Consider the following 12774-nt stretch of genomic DNA (forward strand, 5'->3'; position numbering starts at 1 on the left):
TCCCCCCGTATCCACACTCTCCCTCTCCCCCTGTATCCACGCTCTCCCTCTCCCCCCAAATCCACGCTCTCCCTCTCCCCCCAAATCCACGCTCTCCCTCTCCCCCTGTATCCACGCTCTCCCTCTCCCCCCGTATCCACGCTCTCCCTCTCCCCCCGTATCCACGCTCTCCCTCTCCCCCTGTATCCACGCTCTCCCTCTCCCCCCGTATCCACGCTCTCCCTCTCCCCCTGTATCCACGCTCTCCCTCTCCCCCCGTATCCATGCTCTCCCTCTCCCCCTGTATCCACGCTCTCCCTCTCCCCCTGTATCCACGCTCTCCCAACCCATTGTGCAGGCGCACATGCTCCAGCGCGCCTGCGCAACGCTGCCGGCTCTCAGAAGAAGGCATGATCCCTAGCCCCGCCCCCCTGCAGGCAGTCTCCTCCCCAGGGAGACTACGCTGCGCCACTCCACGCCACGGTCCAGGAGGACCGGATAATTGCTGCAGAATATTCCGCCGCACCTTCGAGCCCAGGCAGGTCACGTAAGTCTCGGAGGTGCGCCGTTTTCATCAGATGCCGAAACTTCGGCCCTATATCTCTAATACCATTGAACTTCATGAACTCCTGAAACTCGAGACTTGTGAAGCAATATCTTTTGTCGCTCACAACAATGCCAGGCAAAACATGAGTAGCAAACATGACACGAAGGCTCTCAATAGTAGCTGTAAATGTACTGGATGACATAATAATACATTCTATCCACTTTGAATATGCATCCATCACAACAAAAAATATATTTCCCATGAAAGGGCCAGCAAAATCGATGTGAATCCTCGACCATGGTTTGGATGGCCACGACCAAAGATTAGGCGGAGATTCCGCTGGTACTTTACTTAGCTGCATGCAAGTATTGCACTGATGCACACGTGATTCCAGATCAGAGTCAATTCCAGGCCACCATACATGAAACCTAGCAATGGCTTTCATCATGACAATACCGGGATGAGTGCTATGTAGTTCACATTCAAATTTTTCTCTACTTTCTTAGGCATAATGACACGATTACCCCACAGTAAACAATCTGACTGAACGGACAGCTCATCTTTGCGACGGTTGTACGGTTTGGTCTCATCACACATCTCCATAGGTATTACAGACCAATGACCACTGAGGGCACAACATTTCACAACTGATAAAATAGGGTCATGGCTGTTCCAGATCCTAACTTGTTGAGCAGTGACAGGAGTTCCTTCACTCTCAAAAGCATCCATTACTAACAGTAGATCTGCAGGTGGAGATGTCTCCATATCAGGTGTGGGCAAAGGCAGATGACTCAGTGCATCGGCACAATTCTCAGTGCCCAGTCTATGACGAATAGCATAATCATAGGCAGACAATGTCAATGCCTACCTCTGGATACGGGATGATGCATTGGTATTAATACCTTTGTTTTCCGAAAACAATGAAATGAGTGGCTTGTCATCCATTTCTAGTTCAAAACGAAGTCCAAACAGGTACTGATGCATCTTTTTGACCCCATACACACAGGCCAAAGCTTCTTTTTCTTCCATGCTGTAAGCTCTTTCCGCCTTTGACAAACTTCTCGAAGCATACGCAACAGGTTGTAGCTTACCCGACTCATTTGCTTGTTGGGGTACACAGCCAACCCCATACGATGAAGCATCACAGGCCAATACAAGATGCTTACATGGATCAAAATGAACAAGCAACTTGTTTTAACAGAGCAGATTCTTAGCTTTCTCAAAGGCTCTATCTTGAGACACACCCCAGACCCAGTTATCTCCTTTTCTGAGTAGCATATGCAGTGGCTCTAATAAAGTGCTCAATCTGGGTAAGAAATTACCGAAGTAGTTAGTAGCCCAAGGAATGAACGCAGCTCCGTCACATTCTGAGGCATGGGTGCATTTTTGATGGCTTTGGTTTTTGAATCAGGAGGCCTGATGCCATAAACAGCAATCTTCCTCCCCAGGAATTCAAGTTCAGGTGTCATGAAGACACACTTCGAACATTTCGGCCTGAGTCCCACTTTGTCCAGACACTGTAGGACTTCTTCAAGATTGTTCAGATGTTCAGCAGTGTCGCGACCTGTGACCAGAATGTCATCTTGAAACATGACAGTGCTAGGAACGGACTTCAGTAGACTCTCCATATTCCTCTGAAATATGGTTGCAGCCGAACTAATTCCAAAAGGACACCTGTTGAAGAAAAACAGTCCTTTATGGGTATTGATGCAAGTGAGTTTCTTCGAAGCACTGAAAAGCTCCTGTGTCATATAGGTCGACATCAGACCAAGTTTAGTGAACGACTTTCCACCAGCTAGCATGGCGAACAGGTCATCAGCCTTCAGTAACGGATACCGATCCTGTTTCAAAAATCGGTTAATCGTAACCTTGTAGGCTCCACAAATCGTGACAGTGCCATCACTCTTCTATACAGGAACAATGGGACTGGCCCACTTGTTAAACTCAACCGGTGATATGATCCCTTCATGTTGGAGTCTGTCAAGCTCAATTTCAACCTTCTCGCTCATCATGTAAGGAACAGACCTAGCTTTATGGTAGACTGGCTTTGCATCAGAATCCAGGTGAATCTGCATCTTGGCTCCAGTAAAATTACCAATGCCCAATTTAAACAAAGAAGGAAACTTCTTCAACACTTGAGCACACGAAGTGTCATCCACCGAGGACAACGCTTTGGCATCATTCCAGTTCCACTTGATTTTCTCGAGCCAATTCCTGCCGAATAGCGTTGGACCATTACCTGGGACAATCCATGATGTAGATCATGAACCACACCATCATATGACACCTTGACTACTGCACTGCCAATCACCTGTATGAGTTCCTTAGTGTAAATACACAACTTGGCATTGACTGGACTCAGCTGAGGCGTCACAGCCTCAGTGTCCCACAGCTTGTCGAATGTCCTTTGGCTCATTATCGACTGACTCACACCCGTGTCCAGCTCCATTGATACAGGCACGCCATTCAGCTTCACATTAACGATTATCGGCTGGCTCTTTCCCAAGAACGAATACAGACCATACACTTCCTCCCCGGGTTGTGTATCATGGCCAGCACTGGACTGGTCATCATCAACAATGTGATGAGCAGCAGCACGCTTGCTCAGTTGTGGGCACATTCTCTGAAGATGCCCCACTTTTGAGATGGCCCTCAACACGAACATGCGTAAAAAAGCGATAGCGTGAGATGATGATCCTCTCTTTTGGCTTAAGGTGGTCACGCACCAAAGCACACAAATCCTCGTACTCTTTGTCCGTTGGACATACAGGCGAGAGAAGGTTCTTCATAAGGCCGTAAATTTTCGGACCAAAAATGAACTGCATCAGCCTCTCCCTCCATTTTGTTGGCCACAAACTACTGATCCAGGCGGTCGATAAAATCCGCCCAATCCTTGCCCTCTGCAAATCTCTCCAGAATTTCAATAGTGCCCATTAACCATGCGTAGGTTCTTAAGTTACCTTGTCGCCAAATGTAATGGCTCAAGAGTCTTGTTACTGTAAACGGCCTCGGGTGTAAACCTGATCCAACTTTATTCACGCCCAAAGTACCCGCATGACATAGTACCTGTGCTTATATACCAGTAACCGCGCACACGGTGCCCACAGCCCGACGACCTCCGACAGTGGTGTCCCCTGGTGTCTAGTGACCCCAAGCATCAATGCACAACATTCCTGGAACTTGCTGTGTGCAAACTAGCTGCTGCATTTGCCTACAAAAGTACTTGATGGCTGTAAAGTATTCGGACATTTTAAGGATGTAAAAGCCACCATATAAATGCAAGTTCTTTCTGTTGAGGATTGTAGAAAAGCAAAGACGGTATTATAGGGACATCGTGTCTGTGAATGACCATTAAGAGCAAATCAGAAATTCTTTGAGATAGGCCTTGTGTCAGCTCTGTGCCAGGATCATGCAGCCCGCCTTTTAACTGATAGATTGTCCTTAAGTCGGCGGGACGCTCTTGCTGAAGGTACCCAATCCCTATTAAGCTTTAACAAAATCATATAAATGCCCCTCACCCATGATTTCCCACGGTTTCCCTGTGTAAAACCTTGTTGTGGCAGTTCAGGAATATTTCTAGCTTAATAGAATATTTTACTTTTTGAGTCTATTTTTTCCATTTGTTTATTCTTTTATTTTCAACTTATTTGCATTTTTGACTCTTTTGGTTTCCTTGGGGGAGAAATTGGCCTCCTTTGCACCTCCGGGGGGGCGGGGGTGAGGGGTGGGGTGAGGATTAATGGCTCACCGGCCGGGCACAATGTCAGAACCCACAGAAATTATCCCCATGAAAGCCCATTTTGCATGGGAACATTTGATAGCTTACTGCCTGGTGTTTCTGTAAAACCTGTATCAGCTGTGTTGGGAGCAGAAGTTCTAATGAACAGTCATCGACCTGAAACGTTAACTCTGTTCCCCTCTCTCCACGGTTGTTGCCTGACCTGCTGAGTATTTCCAGCATTTTCTGTTTTTATTTCAGCTTATTTTCCATTCTGTTACTGATGGCATTTTGGCCTGGGACAACTGCACTGTTCAGCCCATGGTTATTGCCAAATAATCATCCTACTGCTGTGATGCATGAGACAATGGCCTGGGATTTCCTGGAGATTGGCGCCACAGTAATGGCGTATCTACATCGCAGGGCCTGATTTATGACACAAAAGAAAGAGGAAATGATAGTGTGTGTGACTTACACCATTCCTGACGCCACGGCATAACGTCCTGGGGCGCTCTTGCCAAAACAATATTTAACAACTTGCATTTATATAGCTCCTTTAACGTAGTAAAACGTCCCAAGGTGCTTCACAGGAGTGTTAGAAGATAAAAATTTGTCACCAAGCCAAATAAGAAGACATTACGGCAGATAACCAAAAGCTTGGTCAAAGAGGTAGGTTTTAAGGAGCATCTTAAAGGAGGGAAGAGAGGTAGAAAGGTGGAGCGGTTTAGGGAGGGAGTTCCATACTTTAGAGCCCAAACAGCTGAAGGCACGACCACCGATGGTTGAGCGATTATAATCAGGGAATTAATGCTTAAGAGGGCAGAATTAGTGGAGCGCAGATATCTCGTGGGTTGTGGGGCTGGAGGAGATTACAGAGGTAGGGAGGGTGATGCCATGGAGGGATTTGCAAACAAGGATGGGAATTCTGAAATTCAGTTCATTATTATAGCTGTGCCTCCACATCATTAAAATTAATGGCAATCGTAAATTTCCTGGAATGACGCCAGCTTCCATGCTGCTGCCACTGAGACTGAAAAATAATGGCGCTGATGATCCTGGCAACGGCGCGATTTATTGCTCTAAAATCGGTTTCCTATAAACATGTTTTTCAGCTTTGTTTATTTAGCTCCCGATCACTTAAAAAAGTCAAATTTATTGCGAAGCATCCATTCGATATCAACTGTGATAAATTGATTTGTGTTATCATCATTTACTTATTAAATACAATGAGAGATTAATTTATAAGTCTGCATGTAATGACTCTAATTGGATGACAAACGAGGTGAAAATCTTTACGGCAACAATATAACTCAAACTGGGGCAGTCAGGGAGGAATCCGTCAAGAGCAATGAGACCAGATTGAATCCGGCTTTGACTGGCTGAAGTGCTCTTGCAGAGAGCCGGCACGGGTTCGACGGGCTGAGTGGCCTCCTTCTGCGCTGTAACTATTCTATGATTCTATAATTCTATGACTGTCGGATCAGTTTGTATCTAAGAGACTTTTATTATCGCAGGTTAATGTGAGGACCCTGGAAATCCTTTCATTATTCCTGAACTACGGGTTCGAATACCTGCAGCTGGCGCCTCGTTAATGGGCGACCTGCCCGAGTCGTCCCAATCTCATTCGCCATTGAAGTTCGAGCACCAGATGGAAATCAACGAACGTCGATTTCAGTACCGATACAGCCGGTGAAACCATTGTAGGTTCGCAGAAAGAAATGTCTTTGGCAAAGAGCTCAGAGTGGGTACGTTAGAAAATACAAACTGCGTTCTCCACTTCGTTATCAATTCCAATCTATCACAATGCTAAATATAGGATCACTGCAAAGCAATAAAGTTTTGTACCCAATATGCAGCCAGGTATCCTCACATATGGGCGAGAAGTTCTGTTGCGCCCCATTCGGAGCGCTAACTTTTGAAACGTGAGAAAAGTATCGCCAGGCAATAATCCTATTTTGATCCCATGAACTTCAGGTTTAGCGCTCCAAGAGGGAAGTGGAGCGCAAACTCAAGCGCTACCACTTCCCTTAGGGTGCTAGAGAGGCGGTAACGGCAGAGCGCTGGAGAATGTGCAGTGCAGTGCTGCCGCCATCGGAGGCTCCTTCCCTCGCTTAAAGTGCAGGCCCAATGATGGGTTGCAACATTCTTCTTCTTAGTTCTGTGTGACTATGGGATCTGCACGACCTGCGTTACAGCCCCAAGTATTCTCAGAGAGCAGAGGGCTGAGGAATCGTGCAGCAAGCAGCCTTCAAAAACATTCAGCAGGCACCAGACTGGTGCGAAGAATAAATGTTGGCCTACCTTGATATGTCCTAACTACACAGTATAAATGCACACGAGGCCCATACTTGAGAGAAGGCCACTCTGTGACCAGTTACCTTTATTAACAAGACCTCAAGTGATGAAGGTGGGTGGAGCTTCCCCTTTTATACCTGAAAGTTCAGGTTAGGAGTGTCTCCCACAAGTTCACCCCCTTGTGGTCAATGTTCTCAAGGTATACAACTTAGGTCAGCATATACATGGGTTACAATGACAGTTGAATACATGACATCACCTCCCCCCCAAAGTCTTATTGGGGTCACAGGTTAAATCTCTCTGGTGGTTTACACTCCCTTGTAGAGCGCCTGAGTTGGGGCTCCGGTTGTTGGGCGCTGGCCTGAGTGTTTGCTGTTTGCGGTGCCTCAGGCCTGTCCGCACTGCCCACAGTGACTGGGCCCTCCTCCACTTGGTTCCGGTGTTCGGTCACCTATGGTGGAGTAAACTCTACGTCGTGTTCTTCCTCTGCTTCTTCTATGGGGTTGCTGAACCTCCTTTTAGTTTGATCCACGTGTCTGCGGCAGATTTTTCCATTGGTAAGTTTAACTACCAAAACCCTATTCCCCTCTTTGGCAATCACAGTGCCTGCAAGCCATTTGGGCCCTGCAGCGTAATTAAGGACAAAAACAGGGTCATTGACATCAATACATCGCGCCCTCGCATTCCTGTCATGGTAGTCACATTGTGACTGACGCCAGCTCTCAACAATTTCTTTTATAATTGGGCGTATAAGGGATAACCTGGTTTTGAGCGTCCTTTTCATTAGCAGTTCTGTGGGTGGAACCCCTGTGAGCGAGTGTGGTCGGGATCTATTGGCCAACAGGAGGCGTGATAAGCGGCTTTGTAGGGAACCGCCTTGGATTCTGAGCATCCCCTGTTTGATTATCTGCATGCTCGTTCTGCCTGGCCGTTTGAGGCCGGCTTGAACGGTGCCGTTCTGACATGGTTGATTCCATTGCCTGCAATGAAGTCCTGGAATTCAGTGCTTGTGAAGCACGGGCCATTGTCGCTGACCAAGACATCTGGTAGACAAACATTGGCGGCAAACATTGCCCGTAGTCTTTCTACCATGGCAGAGGATGTGCTTGAATTTAAAATGGCACACTCAATCCATTGGGAGTAGACGTCTACTACAACCAAAAACATTTTTCCCATGAAAGGACCTGCGTAGTCCACATGGATGCGTGACCAAGGCTTGGCGGGCAAGGACCAGGGGCTAAGGGGGGCTTCCCTGGGCGCATTGCCCAGCTGGGCACACGTATTGCACCTGCGAACACAAAGTTCCAGGTCTGCATCTATCCCTGGCGACCAAACATGTGACCTGGCAATTACCTTCATCATGACAATGCCCGGGTGCTCATTGTTCTCTGATGAACACCTCTCTGCCCATATGGGGCACGACTACTAGGTTTCCCCACAGTAGGCAATCGTCCTGAATCGAGAGTTCATCCTTGCGCCTATGCAACGGTTTAAATTCCTCAGGGCTGCCCAGTCCCCATTCAGGACACATTTCTTAACTAAAGACAGTAGCGGGTCTTTATTTGTCCAGACTTTAATATGATGGGCTGTCACAGGTGAGCCTTCGCTTTCAAAAGCTTCAACAGCCATGACCATCTCAGCATCATGCTCAGTTGCCCCCTCAGTGGTGGCTAGTGGGAGCCTGCTGAGTGCAGCGGCACAGTTTTCAGTGCCCAGTCTGTGCTGAATTGTATAGTCATAGGCAGCTAATGTGAGTGCCCACCTCTGTATGCAGGCCGATGCATGCGCATTTATGGTCTTGTTGTCGGCCAAAAGGGACGTTAGGGGTTTGTGATCTGTCTCCAGCTCAAATTTCCTGCCAAACAGGTACTGGTCCATTTTTTTTTTACTGCATATACACATGCTAGCGCTTCCTTTTCTACCATCCCATAGCTCCTTTCTGCCTGGGACAGACTTCTGGAGGCATAAGCTACCGGCTATAACTGACCATTGGCATTCACATGCTGCAACACACACCCGACCCCGTGGGACAATGCATCGCACATTAAAACAAGTTTCTTACACGGGTCATATAACGTTAACAGTTTGTTGGAGCATAACAAATTGCGTGCACCATCAAAGCACTTTCCTGGCTGTCCCCCCAGATCCAATCATGACCTTTGCGTAGGAGCACATGTAGCGGCTCTAACAGCGTGCTCAATTTGGGAAGAAAGTTACCAAGATAGTTCAGGAGCCCCAGGAATGAACGTAGCTCCGTTGTGTTACGGGGTCTGGGTGCTCTCTGGATCGCTTCCGTTTTGGACGCAGTAGGTCTGATCCCGTCTGCTGCTACCCTCATCCCCAGGAATTCTACCTCTGGAGCTAAGAAGACGCACTTCGCCTTTTTCAGGAGCAACCCTACCCGGTCCAGTCTGCGTAGCTCCTCCACCAAGTTGTGGAGGTGTTCTTCAGTATCATGACCGATGATGAGGATGTCGTCTTGAAAAGCCACCGTCCTTGGAATCGACTTGAGGACGCTTTCCATATTTCGCTGAAAGATCGCGGCAGCCGAACGAATCCCGAGCGGACATCTGTTGTACTTAAACAACCCCCTGTGTGTCATGATGGTGGTCAGCTTCTTTGACTCACTTGCCAGCTCCTGGGTCATGTAAGCTGAGGTCAGGTCCAATTTTGAAAAAAGTTAGCCACCGGATAGCGTCGCAAAGAGGTCCTCCGCTCTCGGTAGCGGGTACTGGTCTTGGAGTGACACCCGATTGATGGTGGCCTTGTAATCGCCACATATCCTGACCGACCCATCTGCCTTGAGCACCGGCACGATCAGGCTCGCCCAGTTACTGAATTCGACTGGCTTCCCTCAGCAGGTGGTCCAATTCGCATTCTATCTTTTCCCGCATCATGTACGGCAACGCTCTGGCCTTGTGGTGTACTGGCCTGGCGTCCGGGTTTATGTGAATCACTACCTTGGTCCCCATGAAAGTGCCAATGCCGGGTTGAAATAATGAGTCAAATTTGTCCAGGACCTATGAGCATGATACTCGCTCCACAGAAGAAATTGCATTGACATCGCCCCATTTCCAGTTCATGACAGCAAGCCAACTCCACCCCAGTAGTGCGAGACTGTCCCCCGGGACAATCCAGAGTGGCAACCTGATCTCCGAATCTTTGTGGGTCACGACTACAATGGTGCTGCCTCGCACCGGAATGATCTCCTTTATCTATATCCGTCGCTGTGCGTCAATCGGCAATAATTTTGGCCTCTAGCCTTGGACACCCACAACCTTTCAAACTGTTTGATACTCATCAGGGACTGGCTGGCCCCCGTGTCTAGCTCCATTAATACTGGGATGCCATTGAGGAGCACTTTCACTATTCTCGGTGGCGTCCTGGTATATGAACTCGATATGTGCTCCACATGAACTCGCTGAACTTCAGCTTCCAGCGATTTCCCCCAGTATTCATTTGGCCTGGTAGGGCTTACATCGGGCCCGTCCTCCTCGTACATCAACCTGGCTGCAGGCTTCCTGCACATACGCGCCAAGTGACCGCTGACGTTGCAGTTTCTGCAGGTATATTGCTGATACCTGCAAGCTCTGGCTGGGTGTTTGCCTCCACACCTCCAGCATGAGCTGGACGCCCCGTTGTTGGAAACAAAAGGTCCATTACCAGTCGATCGTCTCTGACTGTCTCTGTAACTGTCCTTAAGCGCACCATTAACAGGTGTTGATGGCCCCATTACTGGCTGCATTGTCCATTGCAATGACATGAATCGCCGTTCAGCTAGCCATTGTCTCTGTTGAATTCCCCCTTCGGGTTCGACCAAATGCTGGGGCATGTCCGATTGTCTTGTCTGCCTAGAGAACTGTGTGCCGCATTAACAATGTTGACTCCCTGGTCGTTTGCCGCATTTGAACGAAGATTTTTGTCAAACATCATTCTGGTCTCTTCCTCCCCTGAGATAAATGTCTGGGCTATCAGAGCCGCCGTTTCCAAGGTCAAGTCTTTGGCCTCAATCAGTTTCCTGAAAACCCCAGCGTGCCCGATGCCCTCAATAAAAAAGTCTCGCAGCATCTCCGCTCTACATGCATCTGGGAACTTACATAGGCTCGCCAGTTGCCGGAGATCTGCCACGAAGTCTGGAACGCTTTGCCCTTCTCGCCACCGGTGCATGTAAAACCAGTGTCTCGCCATGTGCATGCTGCTCGCCGGTTTAAGGTGTTCCCCGATCAACTTACTGAGCTCTTCAAAAGTCTTGTCCGCCAGCTTCTCTGGCGCTAGAAGATCCTTCATCAGGGAGTACGTTCTGGATCCACAAACCGTCAGGAGATGAGCCCTGCGTTTGTCGGCCGAATCCTGTCCCAACCATTCCTTAGTGATAAAACTTTGCTATAGTCTCTCAATAAAGTCGTCCTAATCATCACCAACACAGTACCTCTCTTCTGTGCTGCTAGTGGCCATGCTCATATGGTTTAAATCCCAGTTTCTCATCGCCAATGATATGTCCTTACTCCACAGTATAAATGTACACGAAGCCCATACTTGAGAGAAGTCACTCTGTGACCAGTTACCTTTATTACTAACACTTCAAGTGATGAAGGTGGGTGAAGCTTCCCCTTTTATACCTGAAAGTCCAGGTTAGGAGTGTTTCCCACAAGTTCACCCTCTTGTGGTCAATGTTCTCAAGGTGTACAATGTAGGTCAGCTTATACATGGGTTACAATGATAGTTGAATACATGACATATCTGACCACCACTGCCTTTACGTATCGCTCCCAAGCGGCCAGCCGAGGTGACAACGCCTCCTGTGTTCCATCTCACTCCTGACTTGTGCCTTGTAGGTGGTGGAAAGTCTTTGGGGAGTCAGGAAAAGAAAGAAGAAAGACTTGCATTTATATAGCGCCTTTTGTAGAATTTATCAATATTTCGCAAAGATTTCTTGTACCTTTCCCCTGCAGAGGAGAAGAATCTCTTTCTGGACTTTTAAAATGGAAGGAAAAACTCCGGGACACAAATGAGTTTCAAGGGGCAGACGAGGCCTGCAGGGGATAAAAGGGCATGCATTCATGGAGACCCCCCACAGTGTTTGGACTCATAGGAAAGGGAATTTAATTTGGACCTAAATTACAGAAGCTTGAGATCCCCTAAACATCTATGGGAAGGAGCATTTCAATTTTAAGATTCTACAACATTTTGGCTGCGAAAAAAAAGAGTTACCGAATACAGGAGGTGGGTCTAACCTCTGTGAAGCAAATTCGTGTATTAAGGATCCCAGACTGGGGGAACTATGCAGCACCAATTAACCCCCTAAGCGATAATCAAATTACCAACCATTATCTAAACTACAGAACTCAATCAAATTACTGCTGAAGGAGCCTGACAAATTCTGACAAAGTAGAGAGCTCAAAACTAATGAGCAGCTCCCTTAAAACAAAGAGCTGGGCCAGACTTGGTGGGAGATAAGGAAACCTTTTTGGGATATATCTATTCCCAGTTTTACAAGGAAAAGAACACAAGCAGCCGGAGGTGGGGAGTGAAGAAAACTGCAAGAAATCATCAAGGACCGACCGAGCACGCCAACAGCAAGAGGCCCATGAAACAGAAGGTTGTCAACAACCAAATTGACAACCAGGGCCACCACAACCAGCGAAGCAACCAACCGAAACCAACTCAGCAAAAACCAAAGAATCGACATTTATTTCCACTCTACAATCTACTTCTGAATGAAGAACGGGTGAGAAATTACCTAAAAGGACTAACTAAAACTATTCCTAACCAAAGAAAGTGGGTACTTACCCCATATATCCAAAACGCAACTTACCACATCAACGGACTCACCCCAACTGAAGACTACGCAGTCCGAAGTCCTCTCCTCCGTCTGGGGTACGGCTCTCCTAGAAGGCTAAGTGCAGCGAACCCCGAAACCGTGATTCACCGGCAACTGTCAAAAGGGATTGGTGAGCATAGCCCCTGAACCCCCAGAGCTATAACTTAGTTAGTTAGGGGAATTGGGAGGGGGGGGAGGCTGGAATAACTTGTGTAAATGTATCTGCATTCTCCTCTTTACCCCATTTAGAGTTTAAGCTGTATTCTTTTCCCCACAGGCTGTATGTTGACAATTGATTCAATGTGTTGTACCCCTCAGTGTGTATTGGTATTATTATTCTGTGTGTGTTATTAAAGGTGTGCCTTTTACTTCCTTTTAAACACAATAAAGCCATACCTTGAAACTGATTGTCTG

Source organism: Pristiophorus japonicus, chromosome 1 (genome assembly GCF_044704955.1).
Source record: "Pristiophorus japonicus isolate sPriJap1 chromosome 1, sPriJap1.hap1, whole genome shotgun sequence".
In the NCBI taxonomy this organism is placed as follows: domain Eukaryota; kingdom Metazoa; phylum Chordata; class Chondrichthyes; family Pristiophoridae; genus Pristiophorus; species Pristiophorus japonicus.